Source organism: Cyprinus carpio, chromosome A11, assembly GCF_018340385.1.
Source record: "Cyprinus carpio isolate SPL01 chromosome A11, ASM1834038v1, whole genome shotgun sequence".
NCBI classification, from domain to species: domain Eukaryota; kingdom Metazoa; phylum Chordata; class Actinopteri; order Cypriniformes; family Cyprinidae; genus Cyprinus; species Cyprinus carpio.
The window spans coordinates 19,505,992-19,528,659 of NC_056582.1; the positions used below are offsets into that span (position 1 = coordinate 19,505,992).

The window sequence follows — 22,668 nt, forward strand, 5'->3', positions numbered from 1 at the left end:
TTTCTGATTACAGACATTATAAAAAATACGAGAAATGAGAGACTGAAGACTTTCACCAACTTGATCATCACAAGATCTAAAATAAAGGGTTAGTTCACCCAAAAATGAAAATTCTTTTTATTAATTGCTCACCCTCATGTCTTAACAAACCTGGAAGACCTTCGTTCATCTTCGGAACATCAAAAATATCTTAATTTGTGTTCTGAAGATGAACAAAGGTCTTACTGGTTTGGAATGACTTGAGGGTGAGTAATTAATAACAGAATTTAAATTTTGGGCTAAATTATCCCTTTAAGGCAAGCCAATTTAAATCCAAATGGCATCTAAATTTACATAAAATTCAAACCCAAAAGTTTAGCCATAAACTACCAGAATTCTCTGGATTTATTCAGACTTACTGAATGGAAACATATATCTGTACTAACTGACCTGTACTAACTTGCAATGTGTGAATGTTGTAAACTGTTAATATAGGCACGAAAACAACTATGCCACAGATGATTATTAAACAGATTCTAAGATACAGTTTAATTTTGGTCAATGATTTTACCTATCCAGTTTCAATTGTTCAATCAAATAAAATAAATTTTCCTCATCATATCTTGTAATCCCACTAAAATAATAGTCCCAAATATGCTAAAATGTTAAACATAAAAGCTGATGAGAGTAGTAAATTCTTACACTCCAAATTGTCTGTTCAATTGTTGACTAGTTTATCTTTTTTTTATGACTAATGTCAATATATGTAAATAAATTGTATATTTCCATGATAAATACAATAATAAAAAAAATAATAAAATAAAATAGATATACAGGGGTTGTGTTTGTTAAAGAGAAATATCTCTAGAGTATTCTCTATAAAGAGCATTCTTGTTAGCACTTCATCTTTTAGCTTCAACCAACACTAAAAAGCTTGAGTATATATATATTACACTGGAAAGGGAGAATCTGCCATCCATCTGGCTAACTAGAGCTGTCTGACTCTCAGCTTCATCCATCAGTCGCTATAAAAACACAACACCTGTCCATCAAAGTCTGTCACACTGAGGCCAAAGTAATGAACAATTCCGCTTCCCATCCATCTGTGTTTAATGAAGCTGACACAAACAAAATATACATACAGACATAGATAGATATGTTAAGATACACACAATGAACTCCATAAAATGCCAACATACAGCCATACAAAACAAGCTGACAAAGCCTCATCCATCTGCCACATTCACTCATCCTCATGAACAACCACAGAGATCTGTGTCGGAGCGACTGATTCGCTGTTTGAAGAATCACATAGGCTGCTTCTATTAAGCAAAATAACACTAAGTATTCGCCAAACACTCAACAAAAACATTTGGTTATGTGCCATAGTTAATGATTAGACAAAAACAACTGGCAAAACTAAAAAAGCATCAATTATAAAAATAACCACCGGGTGACTGACTACCAGCACTGAACCGGAGGGGTAAAGGTAGGAGGAGGTCGATATTCAATACAGTGACTTTCAATTAGGTAAATAAATCTATCCCAGGTGATCAGATCATCTCACAAAGTTAAATGAATTCATAATAGATTCAAGGTCTGGAGCCTAAGCTGTTTTATTAGTGTATGACGCTCAGAGACAGCAACAGGCCTGCTACAGTCCATTGTTAAAGGATACACCATTCAAAAGTGTAGGGTCAGTCATTTTATTTGATTTTTTTTTTTTTAACTTTTTTAAGAAATACTTGAAATTAATAGGACTAAAATTATCAAAAGTGACAGTAAAGATTTTACATAAAAAAAAACTTTTCCCACAAAAATATTAAGCAGAACAATACACAAATAATAATGAGAAATATTTATTGAGCAGCAAATCGGCATATTAGATTGATTTCTGAAGGATCATGTGACACTAAAGACTGGAGTAATGATGCTGAAAATTCAGCTTTGCATCACAGGAATACATAACTGTTTTCTATTTAAAAACATTTTTAATTTTTATTTTAAATTGTAATAATATTTCATATTTTTTACTGTATTTTTTATGAAATAAAATGCATAAATAGCTTCTTTCAAAAACATTAAAAAGTCTTAGCAATCCCACACTTTTAAACAGTAGTGTATGTATATGCAAGTGAGATTTTAAAGCTACATCTGCAGAAGATTTTCAAAAATACATCAAATTATCATCAAATGGACCACATTCATGAATCTTTATGTTGCTTTTTAGTCATTCTGAAATTCACTTTCATTTTAGAGAAAGAACAGCTAGAGCATAATGTAAGCATCACAAAAAGAAAACCATAAAACATGAGAGTGAGTAAATGAAAAAACTTGTTTTTTTAAAGGCACAGTAGCAAAAACAGGCGGTTTAATTTTAGGGGTCAGAGAAAGGATGAAAAACGTCAAACTAAATTACGACTGTTTTTGATATAAGAAGCTTTGACTAATGTTCAAAATGGACTTCAGGAGGAAAAAATGATACTGAAGTGCAGAATATTTTATCACTCTCTCCAACTCCTCAAGCCAAATATGCAGAAAGCCTCAGTTCTCTGAGGAGGAGGACGCCACGGCCTCAGCAGCTTTATGCTGTAGCAAGAGAAACTTGGTCAAAAAGAATACCTGATTCGAAGCCAAATGCCAGTTTTATTGCAATTATGAGGGATATAAACGGCCCTCAAAAATGTAAGGACTGTAAAGAAAAAGGATTCTACATACGCTACTTGCGCTCAACTCCCTCAGTTGGACTTAAAAGGTAATATAACAGTGTGAAGCATGTTAAAACATCAACGTCACAAAAAGAAACACCTCAGATTGGGCAAAGACGCCAGACACTAAACAGCCAGAATTGAGCAGTGGCAAGAGCTTGAACACTTCATATGCAAAAACCTCTGAAAGACTCTAACAGCTGGCAAAGACAGTTAACTTTACCAGTTGACACAGACACGTTTCAAATCCTCTTTGCATGTGAAGGGTTTTAGCCAATACCATTTCAGTGGCAATCACTGGCTGTCTTTTGCATATATATATATATATATATATATATATATATATATATATATATATATATATATATATATATATACAGTAGAAATGGTAAAATTAATCAAAAACAAATATTATGAGACGTTTGGGGTGATTATATGAAAACATTAATATACTGCTATAATATATACTGTTACGTCCTTCAGCCTGAGGCTTATAAATTTCACTTTTGGTGTGAAAGGACCTTTACAGTTGCCAAAAATATAACTTTTGTTTTTTTTGTTATTAATAAGCAAGCCTAGCCCAGGTGACAAAAAATAACACGAAAGTAACGTAATGCATTACTTTCCATAAAAAGTTAAAAAGTAACACAATTAGCTATTTAGTAACAAAATATTATAATGCATTACATTTAAAAGTAACTTTCCCCAACACTGCCCATAATGTAAACAATAACATTTCAATGATGCAAATAAGCAAGCCTCCTTTAAGAAATCTGGACTTCATAAATCATTAATCAGCTGTAAGACTCTAATCTGAGCACCACTAGCTTTTGCCTTGGTTTAAGACTGACTGAGACCTTGGACACAGGTGGGAAGATAATGCACTAAATAAATGCACCAACTGGTAAAAAAAAGTGAGACAGCACATCATGCTAGAATGTGACAGGCTGTCATACAGCACTATATGAGCAGAAGGGGCTCAGAGGTTTCTCCCGGCATGCCTAAGGCTCAGTTTGCACTAGAGATGCACCGATTGCAATTTTCTTGGTCAATTCGGATTTCCAATTTTTTTGTAAGTGTGACCTATCGATTCCGATTTTCTTTGATAGCATTTACAAACAAAAATGATTTACATAATAATAATAAAAAATTATTAAACATTACAATTCCCCTAATCTGGAATCTGGACTTTCTCATTTAAACAACTCTAAAAATAAAGTGCTTTGTGACTGTAAAAAGGTAGAAATAATTTGCCGTATATAACAAAACAGATTAAATTTCCCACTGTTTAAAAAAAAAATAAAAAACCATTTCCATCTGTGTCCATGTGTGTTTCCATGTGTCATCTTTCACATCAAATTCTTATATTCTTTCAATTAATTCAGTTAGAATAATAAGAAACTGTAGAGTTGTTGCCATTCAAATGAAATCAACATCAACAAACTCTCAAACATTTTTCCACTGCAAGAAACACATAAGCTGTATCTGAAGTGGCATTAGATGTATTTGACTGTTTGATGAAGCTGAGGTGCCATAAATACATTACCACCACAAAACTGATATAAGATTTATGTTTTAAATAATCGAAATAATAATTTCATCTTGCTCCTGAAGATCTCCATACTAATAAGTTTTTTCACAGCTCCATTAGCCACACCTGAACTAGTTAATCAAGGTCTTCAAGTTCACCGAAAAATGACAGACAGGTGTGTTACTGCTGGAACTAAACTTCATGAGCTTTTTCCCAACAGTCAAATAACACTTTCTTTGACCTCCTCTATTTTGCTAAAATTGGGTGAGACCTCTTTAGTGAAAACACAAGTGAACTGTATTGTATAGCACCTTTTGAAAGTGTTGCACAACGTACAGTATTCTTATAGCACCTGGGATTCCCATGTGGTCTACTATTTAACAACTACCTTGCTCAGGTTCAAAGAAAAAACACAACCCAGGCTTATGGGAAAAACATGCCTGATATTACATTGCTTTTTGCATGTTTCACAATACTTTCAAAGTGAAATGCCCAGTGAGTTGTGGTAAAAGCACATTTAGTTTTAACCAAAATAAATGAAAATGAATCTGGCAATGTTTTATGTTGGTTATTGCATGTACTGTATTACGGTACATTGGAAATGAAATGTCCAGTGATTGGCACTAAAAGGTTAATGCTCTGTCGCGATTGAAATTAACACACCAACTACACTTAACCCTACCCTAACCAATAGTGTTAAAGGGATCGTTCAACCAAAAATGAAAATTTGAAACCAAAAATGAAAAAGTTTCTTTCTTAGATATTTTGAGGAATGTTGATGGTAACCACTGACTGACACAAGCCCTATTCAGATGGTAATTGTTTCTCAGGGGGGCGTAAATGATTTTCACCATTTACAAGGGTGAAATCCCGTCCGAATCCAGGATGTCGGTGTTTTTCTCTCACCACCCCCGTAAAAATCCCCGGCCAAATTACCTACTGTTTTTTGACAAACATCAGACAATGTTTTTTTTATTTACAGCAGACAATTATGTGACTGGTCACCTGAGCAGTGCATTCCCAGGTTCGTAGGATCACAGAACTCACTCCTCCTCTGTGAATAGATCGCCATCCGAATCCATGAGTTTTATCACTGAGGTGATATGTAAATTTATTTTTACAGACGTCCACATGAGAAACAACTACCGTCCGAATTGGGCTATAGTATGGAAATAAAAAAATATTATGGAAGTCTATGGCTACCATCAACTGTTTGGTTACCAAAAATCTTCAAAATATATTTTGTGCTTAAACTAAAGAAAGAAACTCATACAGATTTGGAAAAACTTGACGTCAAGTAAATGATGACAGAATTTTTGGGTAAACTATACCTTTAAGAAAACAAACATAGGACGAAAAAGCAACCATGCCATTTTAGCTTGTTTCTACTTGTCTTTGAGCTCCTTTATTGTGTGACCAGTGCTTCACAGGATTAATGATACACAGATAGCAAGTGTACTAGGTGAGCTACCAAGCAAGTTTACTACAACAGAAAACACTCAGGTTACTAATGCAACCTCGGTTCCCTGAGATAAGAGAATGAGCGTTGCATTGAAATGCTTATCCTGTTTACTCTGATACTGAAGCCTGATGTGTTCATGTTTGTGTAGCTGCACAACCCAATGGCGCTTCAACCCACCAAAGGGGAGGAACCGAAATCGGTGTAAGTCGGCTCTGAGCACCATTTCATCAGAATCTGAAGCAACAGTCATCGATTTGCATGCAACCTTATAGCACGGCAGCCTATGCAATGCTCATTCCCTTATCTCAGGGAACCAAGGTTACGTTATTAACTGGAGCGTTCCCTTTCAAAACATCTATCCTGTTGCATTGACACGCTACTGGGGAGCACGTCCAATAGCACCGTGCAATAAGTAAGTGTAGAACGAAGCCGCTCTGCAAGCACAGCCACGGAGCACTCGTACTGAGGGTTCCTGTAAGCATGAGCCAATAATAAGACCCAAGCCATTTAGGCTGAGGACTACATAACATAACCCTCTCCACTTACAAAGGGGATTAAGTAAAATTAAGCAGATAAAATCAGTGCCTGTAAGGCATGGACGTCCAAGTTATAAAACTTGGTGAAGCTAGACTGCGACAGCCAGCCAGTGTCGACAATAAAAATCCTGTTATAAAAACCCAATGGACCAAACCAAGTAATACCCCATTCCTATTGTGCACCTCACATTCACACCTTTAGGGCACTGCAAGCCTGCTGAGGCGTAAGCCAAGGCTATAGGATCCACTATCCAGCGAGATAGTTTATTCTTTGTAACTGGCAGCCATTTAGAGCAGCCTCTGAAGCAGACAAAGAGCTGCTCTGAGTGTCTAAACAGCGGAATCACAGAGGAAGTGGCCGACATGTAGTCAAGCATCCTCTGGAAAGCCCTGAGGGGACATGAAGTCCCTAATTTGACCTTGGTGCTGCTGAAGCCCAAGCTCAGGTTTAGGCTGGGGCTAAGGCAGTGCAACTTGGCAGGCTGCTGAGCGGATGGAGCTCAGGATGGAGCTCAGCGTCAGCGTCCCTGATCTCTTTCAAATTCAGCCAAAGGTGGCGCTCCAGCACCACAGAAACAGGTCAGTCGCTGTGTGCAGCTATCTAAAGGCATAAGAACTCTGGCCGGACTCGTCCATGGTGCAGAGAAGTTTGGCCTGGAACACTTGAAGCATTGCCCTCATGTGAAGCACTGAACCAACCTGGAAGCCACTGAATAAGCACTGTTTGCTAGGGCTGAAGTAGTCCTGCAGGGCTTAGATGGATGCGCTGCATGGGCTCCCAGGGTGATGGAGGGCACAGATGCACAGCAACTGCCTCTTCCAGATGGGGGAGCTTGCTATAACCTCTTTCTTCAGCACAGTCAACAGTGGTGAGAGCGGTGGAAATAGAGGGATTAACACGAGTAGGGGGTGCACCACATCCTGGTGAGTTCTTCGTGAATTGCTTGTAGGAATGGAGCGGGCCATTGGTGGGAGGGATTCTCATCAAGAAGGCCATGGGTGAGCTCTTCTGGAACCTTAGTTAGAACACGGATCAGTCGGCCAACTGGGTCCCCTAAGTAAATAAAACACCTTACTGGACAGGCATTAGGACCCGGGGGAGGCTGCCGCTGCTGCTACTGCACATAGTAGTAACTGTTGACTCTATCGCACACTAGACACATCGATCTGTACATGCATTCTCAGATTAAACGCAGTGAACAGTGAATCATTCAGGCAAAAGTTCTCTTCAAGAATGACAACACTGCTGATGTGATCTCATAGCTAGCACACCCTAAGCACATGGGAGCTTTTCGTCTTATCGGCAAGGCATTTCAGCTTCTTCCTTTTTTTTCAAATCATTTTGATAACGTTTTGATAATATTTTGCATCCCTTAAAAGTCCTTCAAATAAAGGCAAAAAAGAAAACAAAAATGTTATTCAACAGGTCTAACACATCTTCCACTGAGATCTCTAAAACATTTGTGTATAACACCTTAGAGTCTGACGTTACAGAGACATAAATGCGCCCTTACCTCGAAATTTCTTAGGAGGGTTGTTTAGGTCCCCAGATTCTGGTTGCACCACACAGCGGTCGTCCACCAGACTGCAGAGATGAGAGACATGAGTCAGAGAACATCTCTGAAGGCAGCATACTGAGTATCTCTATTTTTATACAGCTATTTTTCACATTTACTGCGCTGATCATGGGGGTAAGAAACTTCAACAGAGTTTAGAGTACTACAGTGCTATTTGTAGCTGACAGCATGACAAAAGACACTATATTTCAAAAAAACATGCAATCGAAATTAGTCTTTTGTTAGTATAGAGGTCATCAATTGGCTAGAATACCCATTAAAGTTCTAAAAAAAAAATAAAAATCTAAAAATAATTAAAATATATAAAATTACTAAGTAATGCTAAGCAAGGATACCAAGTAAGGATACTTACTATAATACTAAGTAAGGTATTACTCTGCAAACTTCACACTATTTGATCAGACATCAGGCTCTAGAATTAATTTGTCCAGCAGACACTGACTCAAAAAAAATCATAAATAAATGCAAATATATATATATATTTTATATCAGTTTATAATTTTTTTTTTAGTTAGTCCAACACAGAGCCACTCTAAAACAGCCCTTTGCTCAGAGTAAATCAGTAAGGAATATTGTGTAAAAATGTGTTTGTTTATTTTAGTTTTTTTTAGCCTTCTCTAACATGTGAAGTATTACAGTATTATCGTACAGAAAAAGACAAAATTTGCAAATCAAGAGGCCTTTGTGTTCCTGAAAGGTTTATCTGCTTCAATGTATGAGCCACGGTGTTATCTTGTATGCTCATTATGAGCAAATGTCAATTTATACTGATCAAATCATTCAGTGATAATGTATGACACCAAAATTTGCCTCTCATCATACCTTCTCTATAGCTCTTAAGAGCCAGAATGAGTCACTGCCATTCGAATTCTTATTTCACACGGCAGTTAAATACACTTCTGTTTAGTTTTTAAAAACAGTGACAAACACATTCTATAACCGAAGCGAGTCAGTGGCTATATGAACAACCACAGCTGACATATACAGTGGAGATCAAAGTAAGAGAACAACATTCAATTTCCTAAATTTCAAGGTCACTGCAAGTTATCTGAAGTTATCCTATCAGGAGTAGAAGGGCAGTTCTTTAAGTATATTTCATAAATTAATTGTATTCTGAAGCACAGTATAAAAAACTTTTGAGATATTTGAATAAGAACTCAAAATTAGAGAACACTTACAGATACCTGTTATTGGTGTTAATCTGGCACATGGTGCACATTTCCTTAATTATATGACAAACCTTATTTAACTGACAGCATTCCTCTATTTTTCAGTGAGATTGTAAGATGATTGCTCTAAGGGTACTGAAACCCTGCACCAGGAAGTGGTCCAGATGAAGGCCAAAGGGACGACCCATCCATACAATGAAACAAAATCATCAAATCAAACCAAAAATTTCTCGAATATTGCAGCTTTACAATGACACTAATTCATTCAAGTCCCCCAAATAGGCTGGTCGTCCAAGTAAGACCAATACAGAGACTCTTAACGGGGAATCGGTTCAGCACTGTAGCTGGAATTGCTCGCCAGTTCCGTGATAAAAAGGGTATGAATCGGTCTTGGCACCTTCAAGAGAAATCGGACTGAAAGCGCACTCTGTGGTGACCATCAGAAAGAATCAAAAGGCTAGACTCACCTTGGCTAAGGAGCATGTTGTGTGGAGAGAGAAGAACTCACCCAAAGTTCACTTTAGTGTTAAGAGCAAGTTTAATTTATTTGGGTCAAATGGGAAACATTATGTTTGGTGTCAAACTGGAGAAAAACCCCGAGTGCATAAAGAAGTCAGTGAAAGTTGGAGAAGGAAGTGTTATAGTTTAGGGGATGTTTTCAGCCACAGGAGTTGGGCCTCTTATACAGCTACATGGCAGAGTGAATGCAAATGTTTATCAGAACCTCCTTCAGCAACATGTGTACCTTCCCTGCAAGCATCAACCAATAAGTCTCCATTTTTTAGTGCAAGACAATACTCCAGTCACACTGCAAAACGGGTAAAAGCAGTTCCTTGAAGCTAAGAAGAAATAATGAAATGGCTGGCACAGAGTCCTGAACTAAACCCAACTGAAAATCTCTGGAAAATCTTTGGCAACAAAGTTATGGCTAAGAAACCCACTACAGTCACCGAACTGTGGAAGAGAGTGAAAGAAAGACTGGGACCAAGATCACACCAGCGCAGTGTGATAAAACTAGTGATGTCCCTAGGCCACAGATGTGCTGAAGTCATTCAAAGCAGGGGTCCAAACAATTCCTAAAAATTCTTTACAGTTACAACCGTCCAAAGTTTTTGTTGTAATCTTCATTCGTGCTACAGTGGTTACTGTTCTCTAATTTTGATCACAATGTTTTCCAAAATAAATGTTTTTGTTGAAATGCCTTGGTTAATTTGATCTCCACTTTATTTTCTAGCTATCAGTATTTTAATGTTTTGGTTTTCAATTTCTCTCAATTATAAAAAAAAAAAATGACAGAAAAGAGAGATATGGTGTTGTCAGAAAGCAAGATATAATTCTTGTTTGGATTTGAGTGGAGGGGGGATTTTTGGGCCACATCCTGTATGCAAGAGGATGTAAGAATGGGAATATGCCAAAATGCCAAGCAAGACCTGTCCTTAATTTATCAATAATTATCTGGTGTAATAGGGACTGTCTGTGGTAATATCCATCTCAATATTTTAAAGTTATAATCCAATAAAAATAAATCTTTGACAGCAACTCTAAGCAAGGGTCTGGTCATACCCTTATACTGTATATTATTGGCTGCATTTCAAAACTTACTAAGCTGCAAGCCAGATCTACAATTTCTGGGCATCATACATGCATTACAGTGAAAAAAATAAACTTGCACATAATTTCTGGGCATCAAATGTGTGTTTCAGGGCATCATAAGAGCTTCTGAATGTGTAAATCAAACCTACACTACATTCTTTGGCATCATACATTTGAAATATATATAGATATATACACACACACACACACACACACACACACACATATATATATATATATATATATATATAATTGTATATGTATATATATATAATTGTTTATATAAAATATATATATATATATATAAATTAGTGCTGTCAAAAGATTAATCGTGATTAATCGCATCCAAAATAAAAGTTTTTGTTTACATAATCTATGTATGTGTACTGTGTATATTTATTATGTATACATAAATACACAAACGTACCATATATATTTGGAAAATATTTACATTTATATATTTATATATTTATATTTTATATTATATATAAATATATTTAATATATAAACATAACATATTTTTCTTAAAACATGTACATGCATGTGTTTGTATTTATATGTACATAATAAATATACCACAGTATACACACATATATTATGTAAACAAAACTTTTATTTTGGATGCGATTAATCACATTAATCTTTTGACAGCACTAATATAAATACAAAAGTTGTATATATTAATACAGTATTGTTATATTTCTATATAAATGTAGGAACTGAACCTACACATCATTTTGTCGTCATTTTTTTTACATAATTTCAGTTTAAGTAGTCTTAAAGTATTCAGAGACTTTAAAACACTTTATCTTGTCAAAGGTATTCAAAATGCACCAGCAACAAGTCTGTATGTAATTGCTTCCTGTTTTCGTCCATTGCTGGTATGTGAATTTCACACTCTCCAATCACTAATGTACAGGTAGCTTTGGTCTTTTGTTCTGTTTGCACCTGACTGACTGTCAGTTCTCATCACACCAGCGTGTCCTTTCTGGTTCCCTGTGCCCAGCTGTAGGCCAGGTGGCTCATTATCCCATCCATGCTAAGGTCGCTCGGTGGCACTGAGACAAACACTACACACTACGTATGCCAGTGAAGCTAAATTTAGCCATGGCTCATGAGTATGTGCACACAGTAGCAGGGCAGAGAAAGTGATTACAATGCACAACAACTGCACAGCTGCAACAAATGAGATCTGTCAATGGTCCTGTTCTTCAATGCCACAAGATTGCTTTTGTTGCCATGGATGGGTGACATGGGGCAGCCGTGTGTGTGTGTGGTCACATCACGCAGGCTGGCAAAGGGGGCTGACTGCCAGGAGGTGGCAGGGTATGATTATGCAAAGATGGCACAATCTCATTTCCAGAGGAAGGACGTGAGGAGGGCAGCGTTGAGACTTGGCTTCATTTCCGTGAAGTGTGGGAGCAGAATACAGAAACGTGAATGGAGGAGAGAGCAACTACAATCAACTGTCTGTCATTTTAAACAACTTCTTTGTCCTGTATTAATACACTATCTCTAATTTAAGTAATTGGTGGGTTGCAAAGCAAAAATGGGTCACAGGTCATTAGCAGTAGGGAAATATAATGCTGTATAGAAATATTAAAATGCATAAGTTTTGCTGGTGAAATCCAGTCATTTCAATAAGTATCTGTGCAATCTGTAATGTGACCCCTCCTTTCACATCAAAATAATTCTGACTTAACTTTTAAAGTTGACATAAAATTGACCATATATAGGTGAGGTCACATTCACCCAAATTTCACAGGCGATATCCAGTCATTTCAATAAGAATATGCACAAACATGTTTTACAAAAGGGCATTTTTACTTAATAGTTTGAAAGTGACTTCTATGCAAGTTATGCTTCAGACATCGCTAAAGTACTGACAACTGACTTTTTTGACTGCAAATTTTCGCCAACATTTCAGTAACGTGACTGTTCCTAAATTGTGCATAATTAGCATAGCGAAATATGATTTTTACTTTCAAAGTTGACATAAATTCAACCATACAAAGGTGTGGTCACATTTAACAAAATTCTGGGGGCAAAACTTTCATTTCATTTCATTAAAAACCTGCTTGATTGGGATCTCATACAAGTTCCCCATGAGATTAGCTCATGTTCAAGCTCATCACATGTATTCGTATAATCTATTTTCTAAGTGCATGTTATTGATTTTTTTTTTGTTTGAATGAATTATTTATGCATATGTGCAATTGGTAACATTTTACAATAAGTTTATATTTGTTAACATTAGTTTTTAGTTACTAACCTCATTAGTTAACATGAATCAACAATAAAAAATACTTAATATTTATTTCAAAATGTTCAAAAAAAAAAAAAAAGCTAAAAAAAGCTGTGTCTGTTTATGTTTAATAGACCTGAGCTAACATGAACTTACACTAAACCAGGGGTTTTCAAACTGTGGGTCGCAGAATGGAGCAAGGGAGCCCCACAGTCACTTGGCTGCAGCTAAATTTGTGTTTAAATGACACACACACTCACACAGTTCAGTCTAGGGCTGCACGATATAGCCTACCAATATTAATTACGAACTGCAATATCCTTAGTGTGATTTTCGAATTGCAATTAAGTCCGCGATTTAAAACATGCGTTGCGTGTTTTGAAGCAGTACGGGCGCTCACGAGTTGTAATTACAGTGAGGGTCTCAGAGCAACGTCATTATTAAAAGGTTCAATCGGTCCGCATTATTAATGAGAAAAAACTCGCTCACTTCAATGCACTGTATTCTGCATGAGATTGCATACACCAGAAAATTAAAATGTTACGGAAATGGTTTCAGGTAGGCTATGTTCATTCATTTCTATCGTCTGTTTGAACTGCACTGTTTTCATTCGAGAAACAGACTGTAAAAAGCATTTCACATGCAGGGCATAAACGTACGGTTAATTGTAACACTACAAGATTTAAACATTTCCACATAACAAAATTTACAAAATTTCGCAATATTTCCTTGACATATCATCTCTATATAGAGAAAAAAAAAAGTTCAAAAATCTTTTGAAGATATTGCTGACCATTTATTTAACCATTGCAAAAGCAAATTTCTGACTGAAGTAAATTTGTCATCTCGTTTTTTTAGTGTTCATTTAAAATGAGTCGCATCTGTGTATTATTTTTACCTATTTCACACAATTATTTCAATCTCCAAACTGTTTTAGTTAGTTCAGCTTTACTTCTTATGCTTTCCTAAAAAAAGTGTTGGATTGTGCGCCGCTGTCCCTTACACACACACACACACACACACACACGGAAGGACCATTAATTGCATTTTCTGCACTGAACCCCGCGATGAGTTTAACAACACGCAGCGCAGATTACAGTTCACTGGAGTGAGCCTGTTTCACGTTTTTATGGACGGATCATATTTTAACATCTGTAAACAAAGAAATTAAAACTTAAATATTATAGTGAAATTTTACAGTTGTACACTTAAATAAAATGTTTATTTTTCTTAAATCAAACTTTTAATTAAGATTAGGCTTAAAGTAATGTCAATTGTTTTGTTTTTTTATCTCAAATATTTTGGTGGGTCGTGAAATAGATTATACTTGTCTAGGTGGGTCGTGGAATGGAAAAGTTTGGGAACCACTGCACTAAACAGCTGAAGTTTTTGGACTGATGCTAACAAAGATTTATAAACACTAAAAATTCTATTGCTCATTATCAGGTAATTTTAGTTAATGCATTTACTAATGTAGACTAATTGTAAAGTGCTACTGATTTATTTATTTATTTACTGACCACATAATTTTTAATTAAAATATCATAACTAGATCTTCCAGTGAAACAATAGATTTCTCTCTGGTGACGTATGCAGAACCAATCATTTAATGCACTTAAACCCGTCCCTGCAGGCTCACGTCCATCTGCCTCCACTTTGTAAGTGCAGTGCCCAGATCTCAAAATCCAATCAAAAACCGATGAAATGAAAAAGTTTCCGCCATACATATTTCTGTTACACTTGGATGCACATCACAATATGGCAGAAAAGATCTGTTACTGCTTCCATTTCAGGAGAAAACGCTTCCCATATTTGTATTGAGACCAGTCAAATCTTAGCCAACTCTGAAACAAAATATAAGCAATATGACTTTTAAAGGGATACTCCACCCCAAAATGAAAATTTTGTAATTAATCACTTACCCCCATGTCGTTCCAAACCCGTAAAAGCTCTGTTCTTCTTCAGAACACAATTTAAGATATTTTGGATGAAAACCAGGAGGCCTGTGACTGTCCCATAGACTGCCAAGTAAATAGCAATGTCAAGGTCCAGAAAAGGTATGAAAGGTGTCGTCAGAATACTCCATCTGCCATCAGACGTGCAATCTGGGTTATATGAAGCGACGGGAACACTTTTTGTAAGCGAAGAAAACAAAATAATGACTTTATTCAACAATGGTGCGGATGATACAGAAGAGCATACACAGCATACGGTGATGTGGAGAGACACAGATGAGACTGTTGACAAAGGAATTGTTGAACAAAGTCGTTATTTTTGTTTTCTTCGCTTACAAAAATTGTTCCTGTCACTTCATATAACCCAGATTGCACGTCTGATGGCAGATGGAATATTCTGATGACGACTTTCATACCTTTTATGGACCTTGACACTTCTATTTACTTGGCAGTCTATGGGACAGTCACAGGCCTCCCGGATTTCATCCAAAATATCTTAAATTGTGTTACGAACAAAGCTTTTATGGGTTTGGAATGACATGGGGGTTTGATTAAAGACAAAATTTTCATATTGGGGTGAAGTATCCCTTTAAGACCCAGGACAGAGACTAGAGAGTAACCACCTATAGTATATGCAACTGTCATTCATCATATCATACTGAAAACACATCATACATCCACACTGTAAAAGAAAAAGCACAAGAAAAAAAACACAAAACTTTCACAAGACTTTCTCTTCTCAGTTACTTCTCATTTCTGAGTGTTGTACATTAATTTTCTTCTTCCTCTTGCACTCCTGTTTTTTCATCAAGTTCCTCTTATTTAAAACGCTGATATTTACACACTAGGGGACGACATGAGGATGGTTGTCTTACCCTAAAGTGCTGATAAATCCATTGGTGGATCCCTCCGCATACAGGGAGCAGATGTCCCCGATGTGGAGGAAACTGGACATTTTGTCAGACATTTGGCTCCACTTTTCGGTGTGCCTGTGAAAGAGATAACAAACAGATTAAGGTGCAATAAAATCAGCATAATACCAATATGTCCTTTATTAATCTTATTTAGACATGTAGGTTATCATCAGACATGGAGATAGCGAGACAATAATAGCGTGAGGACCATGGGGATGCATTCGAGAAAATGAGAATTTGCCATTTTGAGATGGCCTAGTTTTTGAAAGGAATTCAAGGTCCTTCCACTGTATGGGTGGATAATGAGAAAAGCACTAGACAATACAGCTGTGCTATGTGCTGAAAAGACACTTAATTACGTACACATTTTGTTGATTCTTTGCAATGTACTGTCTGTACCTTTCTAAAAGGCTCAAATTTAATGCAGTTTGATGAACAGATGTTTTATGAAATGCAATCTTAAAGATTTGTTTTTCTATGTATTGTTGCATTCATTGTACAGCAACATTGTTTCTAAATATGCTATAAGAAATAAAGCATCAAATACTGTATAACAAAGCATCTGTTAGAATTGATTGAAAATTATGAAAAGAAAATCATATTTTCTAGCAGAAATGCTTTTATGAATTTATAATCAAAAAATATTTTAATATATTCATAAAATATTTTATAAAAAGACAATAGGCAATAAACAAAGACAATAACAAAACACAGCATCATAAAAAATTATATTTAGATCTATCCTAAATCAGACTCAAAAGCCAAGATATAAAAGTGTAGTACCTGGAGCAATAGTTTATCAGCAGATATCAGATTTTTTACTGGCTTATGTAGAGCAACATGATCTGACAATAAGAGGTCACAACCATTTAAAATGTTAAAAATTATTAATAGGGCCTTGAAATCGATCCGATGTCAAGCAAAGAGCTAAGAGGGCCAAAAACAACCACATCCGTTTTGTTCTCATTTAAGTGGAGATTTTGTGGGGGCATTGAAAATATTAGCAATATTTATCACTTTATGTTTAGGCTAATAGATCATTTAGCACAGGCAATAGATCAAATGAACAAATATGCACTCAGATCCTTTTTGTATTCATTTGCAGCTAATCCACTTCTCCTCTGTGATCGTACATTGAGTCAACACTACATTCAGATGGAGATGAAGTTCAATCAATGACAGACAAGACCAGAGAACATCAATAAGGAACAGGGCAGGCTGCACAGATGCTCAATATACAGTAGGCCTATATATATCAGAGTAATACAAACAAATACAGTGTTGACAGTCTTGATATAATATCTGTCTTTATCTTAACTGACAGTTTATGCACTATTGGCAAAAGAATGGAACTTTGTTTTCTTTGTCTGATTACAAACAGTAAACATGCTCTACCTGTGAAATTTCCATTGATAAACCACGTCATGCACTCATGCTCTGTTTGAAATTCAAATATTTCCCAAGTGTATAAGTTTACTTTATTTTATCACACAGCTTTCTGGAATTCTGATTGGTCAGTCACGACATATATCATCTCTACAAGGAACAAAATAATACTCTGTACAATATTTCATATCAATTTATTTATTTACTTGATAAGATAAAATAAGCTATTAAACCCCTGTTGGAGTGTGTTTTGTGATAATGACTGTCTGATTGTACATTATCCCTTACTTAGTGACTGAAATAAAGTTGATAGGTACTCTGAGTCTGCAATGACATCTGTGCAGGAACAATAATAATGCATTACACGCAATAACTGCCTAAATGAGCTGCAAATCACAGGAAAAATTTAAAACAATTCTCCATATTTTTCAAACTGACAAACATGATCTCAAGCATAAACTCACTATAAGTCTAAATATATACACATTTTCAAATACCACATATATATAATGGCCTAGTAAGCATGCTGAATAATTGTATGATTGACAGCTTATCAAAACTAAGCCATTCTCAAGTTTATACAAGAATTCTTGTTCTAAAAACAAGGAAGGCGAAACGCAGTGCAACAGTCTAAATCGATTTGCTCCAGCTGTTTCAGCCTTACATAGTCCTTGAGAAGATGTCATTTTCCTGTCAACTGTAAAGCATGGTATTTGGGAATCTTGAAAATCTTTTAAAACTTCCACATTAAAAAGTGAAACAGTATGTGGCCTGTAAAAGCAAGCAGTGGATGTGTAGCTGGAATGACAGATGTATGTGGGCTGCCCCTGAAACACTGCCTCGAATCGCTTCTTTTTACTGTGTGGGGATTTAAACGTGGAGGCCGGACTTGTCTGATTATTCAAACTATAGTTTCTATGTATGGAAAAAAAAATAGTTTTACACAGACATATAGGCTACAGCTGAGACATCAATACTGACACTGAGATCAGACAGAAAAGCTTACTTCGACAGGTGATGATGATAATAAACAGCCTCGAAAACTACCTAGCAGTGTAGTTTTTACTAAACGAACCGCTTCAATCCAGAAAGACACTATTAACACAAATACTGTAAACCCGACGGCAGAATAATAGATTTTAAATGACTGTATCCACTATCTCGAGGATGTCTGCGGTCCACCTGCCTCCTCCAGCAGCACTTGACACTGTTACATGGAAACATTCTAAAATTGTTACCGCGACAACATCAATCAGTGCACCGAACGTCTTCACTGATACACTGTAACACGCTGTCAAACTTCCGTTCTGCTCTCACTGATGGATGCATCATCATATAACGTTATCCCCTGCCTGACGCTGAGGTCTCCTATCGCGGTACAGTAACAGCAAGACTTCAGCCGAACTTTACCTTCTTCAGAAGGAGACCGTGTCGGGGATAAAACACTGGCGATGTGGTCAGCGGCACAACTGCTCCGGCCGGGATTCCTCGTATAATTCCATGATATGCGAAAGTCCCCCAATTGAAAATCGCGGCGTCTAGTTGCCAGTTGGATTCTGTCCGCACTTGTCCGCTTTCTCACCACCTCCACATGAGCCCTGAAGCTCCACCCCCTAACTGAACGCGCATCAGGAGTGAGAGATGATGGGTAATGGAGTTCTCAATCTACAGTATACACAACTAACAGATAAACAGACAGACAGATAGATAGATAGATAGATAGATAGATAGATGAGTCTCTCACCTGACGATCTGCTCTGAGATAGATAGATAGATAGATAGATAGATAGATAGATAGATAGATAGATAGATAGATAGATAGATAGATAGATAGATAGTGCACTACACATACTGTTGGTCAAAAACAAGCATATGTTCTTTCTTTTTTCTAAAGGCCGACAGTGTGTCCTTAAAAGGAATGGGGGAGGAGCTTTTGAGTTTGTGAGGTGGCTTACTGTCAAAAAACAGAAGGAGCTGTTTCTTGGGGTCAAGTGGAGTGTATTTTATTTAACAATATTTATTTAAGTGTATATTTCTTAATTGTGGCATTTGCATCATCGTCCTTATTGTAATTATGGCATGCTGTGATTTTCAGTTTAGAAAGTCCAGAAAAATGCACCTAATTTTTAGATGGTGTCTCAGAAACATGATACTTGAAAGTCAAGGCAAATGGCATCAGATGCATACTTACCCTTAGAAATCCAGCAAAACAGGTTTGCATCAGGTTAAACTGGTGGCACGTTGGACTACTTCCATGTGATTCTACTTCTGTTCTCCAGTTCTGGTTTCATATGCACTTTTTAAAAGTCTGACCCACAAATCAAGTTGGTGATCTACTTTTTTTCTTTTTTTGCATTTGGCCTACTAAAACATTCCTCATGTTCATCAGTCGAACTGGAACACATTTTTGATGTGCTTTGGCACTGGATTTTAACAGGGTTCCCTTGATAGGCAGTCACAGAACTATTATAAATATACTCTGGGTTGTTTTTGAAATACACCAAACTCACATGTGAATGCACTTTATAACAGGTTGCTAGGTGAGATGATCATTGCAGTGGGTTTTAACCATATGAAAATATTTTTAATGGGTCATATTAATACTGATGTGTCCATTAAAGAGTTTGAGTTGTTACAGTTATACTCATTAGACCACAAGGCTGTATCTGATACCTGAAAAAATGCAGCTTTTATATATAAAAACAACATAAGGTCACGTCACAAAGATGCCTTTATAGGGTCTGTTTTAAAAGGCAGCATAGATGTATCTATCAATGTCTGTAATATCCCACAATCCTGTGTGTGCTGCTGTGACAGAACAGAAAGAAGAAAAATGAAAAATTTTTATTGTTTATACCAAGATATAATCTCACCCTGCTTATGAAGTATTATGTGCTGCTGTAATTTAGATACAGAAACTTTCTCTTGCACAATGCTTTTAGCAGCAGTAAAAGTGAATCATTGATATATAGATATATAAAATGATCAAAAGTAACAGTAAAGTCTTTTATAATATTGCCATCACATGAATAAATTACAATTTTAAAATTTATTAAAATAGAAATCAGTTATTTTGAACTGAAATAATATTTTACAATATTGCTGCTTTTACTGTACTTTTAATGACACAAATGAAGCCTTGGTGAGCCTGAGAGACTTAATTTAATTAAAAAAATCATAACAATCACAAACCTTTGAACAATAGTATATGATCTGGTTTTTAAAAGTTATTGCCAGTTACACAGCATTTTTTACCACAGCAGCATCCCAAAAAATGTCTTCCTGCTTCCCCAGCACAGCCATCACTCACGGGAAGGTAGATCACCTAGCAACCTAGTGTGCGCTCACACCCTGAGAATGATGTCTATGCCTGACAACACACAGACAGACACAATAGAGACTCTTTGTGCTTGTCATTCATGATGTGCTGCTTTCAGAACAGCGTAATGAGTAACGGGGGCCATGAGTGTGGGGGGGTCAAGTCACTATTATCATACTAAGTTGTGTGCATCTTGCGTTGTGCACTCACCTTATTCTCCACCTGTGTGCGTTTGTGTGGAGTGGAAGAGAGCATTGAGTGAGCCTTTGAGATGGAAATATCTGAAGCTACAGCTGCTCAAACCAAAAGTGGCCATACGGCCCATCCTTTTGATCTGCTGATGGATGCAACAGCTAACCCACAAAAACAACAATTATCTGTGGAGAAACACTGAAGACTATAAGACGTGACAAATCTCATTCTAGAACAGCTGTTAGTGTTTAGAACCAAAAAATAGAATTGGAGAAATTAGAAAATATTTCTTTTTGATTGTCATGGTTGATGCGATTAAGGCTGATGAAGAGCCACACAGAGGATGACAGATATTGAGTCTCTCCTGATTCAGACAAGACAGAAGCAACGTTTAAAAGTTAAAATGTCTTATGAAGGACTTTTATCTTACAAACACACAGCTTTTCGATTCACATTTTAAACCGACCCTGCTGACACACTAACCCTCTCATAACACTACATGAATAATAAGAAAATCAGATTATAATTTAAATCTGTACAGTTTAAATATGATGTTGCAAACATGACGTAAATCTTGCTGTCCTAACTACATAAATGTGGCCCTTGTTTGAAATAGCAAACCTTGAAATAGCATTCCAAACCCAATTCACTCCTAAAATGTTATGCATTTTCAAATGACACAAGACGTTCAATGAGGAAAAATGTAGGTGTGATTATTTTCCATTGGGAAATGATTGGATGGTGAAAAGTAGACAAAACCACTTTTTATATTTAGGATAATGTGCATAATGAATCATTCAAAAAGAGGAAGAATCAAGGAGCAGTTTTGATCTGTCTCAGTCAAGACCACATATTTTCATCATACTAAAGTTTGACAGGCACCTCTACTACTAGTCGACTCGACACAGTATCTTAACTGTTTAGGAGAATTATATTCCTTTGAAAAGCCACAGTTGCTTAGTGTTTGGGTTTAATCCAAATTTCAGCTGATTTGAATGGACAGCTTGGTCTGCGTTCAGGCCCTGAGGGTCTCGTCTGGGTCTCGGAGGTTCACCAGCAAAGAGAGAAGAGTATAAGAATAAATGAATCAGAAATTCACTGCAGTTCAAAATTTGAGGTCAGCAAGACTTCTTCTTTTTACTGTTTAACAGTAGTGTATGTGCAACAGCATGCAGATTGTGATGTGGTTAGTTTCTGTACAGGCTTGTCATGTCATGCCTCACATCCGACTGAAACCAGTGATAAAAAAGATCTTGAATTTGTGTTCTATGATGTATTGTAATATGAACCACCTCTAATCTGATTATAATTTCATCCAGATGTGTTGAACCCACCACCATATCACAACACAAATACAGATGCAAATGATTATCTGTTCTGTTCCAACCCTACAGGACAAAGTTCTTCCTCACTAAAAATAAAAGACAATTATATGGTGATAATGGCTCTGGTTTTCCCAAAGGAAATAGTCTTATTAAACGGGCTAAAGCATTACTCTAAATGGGTCTTGTGGCTTATTCTTCTGTAAGCCTGAATTGTCATTGATTCGCTACATTATTTTGTGTGCCACTCTGTTTAGAATCATACAATTTACACAAGCATATTCACTTGCAACCAATAATAAATACACAGTTTATCACTTCACATGCTAAAAAAGAAACAATACGGTCCAAGAGATGCACATCGCCTTATCATAATCTAAATTCTGCTCGCTCTAGTATGTGGTAACTATGGAAATGAATCATTTGTACTCATCTGAGATATGATATCTGAGGATGCAGCGCAGACAGACTCTTCAGAGAGAGAGAGAGAGATCCAGTGGAAGCCTCTTGAAATATAAAAAGCATGTTTTCTTATCACTATTAATGTATTCGCTCAATTTCCCTCATCGAAACAGGCCTGTAATCTTGTGCTTTGAGCTCTTACACAATTCAGAGTTTAACGTCACTTTCTTCCTCCATTCCGGGTGACAGGACCTCCGGCGGTCTGTGTTGAGTAATAAGGGCCGATTAGGGGGTTTGAGCTTTGAAAGCCGAGCCGCTTCATTAAGCCACTACTGCAATTTGACTGTCACTAATGGCAGCGTGGAGGACAGGCGTGAC

At 36.5% G+C, this 22,668-nt stretch overlaps 1 pseudogene; it reads right to left on the reverse strand.

Moving 5' to 3' along the window:
• Positions 1-18,699, reverse strand: part of LOC109063861 — a 127,756-nt pseudogene extending 109,057 nt beyond the window's left edge.
• Between the last annotated feature and the right edge of the window lie 3,969 nt (positions 18,700-22,668).